This window comes from Cucurbita maxima, unplaced genomic scaffold, assembly GCF_002738345.1.
Source record: "Cucurbita maxima cultivar Rimu unplaced genomic scaffold, Cmax_1.0 Cma_Scf05802, whole genome shotgun sequence".
In the NCBI taxonomy this organism is placed as follows: domain Eukaryota; kingdom Viridiplantae; phylum Streptophyta; class Magnoliopsida; order Cucurbitales; family Cucurbitaceae; genus Cucurbita; species Cucurbita maxima.
The window spans coordinates 1-952 of record NW_019277818.1 but is presented as its reverse complement, the minus strand read 5'-3'; the positions used below and the strand labels follow the sequence as shown (position 1 = coordinate 952).

The window sequence follows — 952 nt, the reverse complement described above, 5'->3', positions numbered from 1 at the left end:
AATGCACCGGATCCCATCAGAACTCCGCAGTTAAGCGTGCTTGGGCGAGAGTAGTACTAAGTTGGGTGACCACTTGGGAGCACCCCTTTTTTTCTTTCAATTTCTCCCAGTTCTTTTCTTCCTTTCTTTACAAATGAGAACCCCTCCCCCGCTCACGCCCATCGCGTTTCGATCATGCCGCCCCGCATGCGTTAAATTCGATTTTGTGCGCATGGCATGTCGGGTGCGATCATACCAGCACTAATGCACCGGATCCCATCAGAACTCCGCAGTTAAGCGTGCTTGGGCGAGAGTAGTACTAAGTTGGGTGACCACTTGGGAAGTCCTCGTGTTGCACCCCTTTTTTTCTTTCAATTTCTCCCAGTTCTTTTCTTCCTTTCTCTAGAAATGAGAACCTCCCCCGCTCACGCCCATCGCGTTTCGATCATGCCGCCCCGCATGCGTTAAATCCGATTTTGTGCGCATGATATGTCGGGTGCGATCATACCAGGACTAATGCACCGGATCTCATCAGAACTCCGCAGCTAAGCGTGCTTGGGCGAGAGTAGTACTAAGTTGGGTGACCACTTGGGAAGTCCTCGTGTTGCACCCCTTTTTTTCTTTCAATTTCTCCCAGTTCTTTTCTTCCTTTCTCTACAAATGAGAACCTCCCCCGCTCACGCCCATCGCGTTTCGATCATGCCGCCCCGCATGCGTTAAATCCGATTTTGTGCGCATGGCATGTCGGGTGCGATCATACCAGCACTAATGCACCGGATCCCATCAGAACTCCGCAGCTAAACGTGCTTGGGCGAGAGTAGTACTAAGTTGGGTGACCACTTGGGAGCACCCCTTTTTTTCTTTCAATTTCTCCCAGTTCTTTTCTTCCTTTTTCTACAAATGAGAACCTCCCCCGCTCACGCCCATCGCGTTTCGATCATGCCGCCCCGCATGCGTTAAATCCGATTTTGTG

The 952-nt window shown here is 50.9% G+C and overlaps 2 non-coding genes and 2 pseudogenes across 2 annotated transcripts; all 4 read left to right on the top strand.

Annotated features, from left to right (window-relative positions):
- On the top strand, positions 1-98 carry LOC111476158 (annotated as a pseudogene; the record flags this gene model as incomplete).
- A 123-nt stretch (positions 99-221) lies between these two features.
- Positions 222-340, top strand: LOC111476155. Its single transcript, XR_002716935.1, has one exon. It is a non-coding gene; the product is annotated as a 5S ribosomal RNA (ribosomal RNA).
- A 133-nt stretch (positions 341-473) lies between these two features.
- LOC111476156 lies at positions 474-592 on the top strand. Its single transcript, XR_002716936.1, has one exon. It is a non-coding gene; the product is annotated as a 5S ribosomal RNA (ribosomal RNA).
- Positions 593-725: 133 nt separating this feature from the next.
- LOC111476157 lies at positions 726-845 on the top strand (annotated as a pseudogene).
- The last annotated feature ends 107 nt before the right edge of the window (positions 846-952 follow it).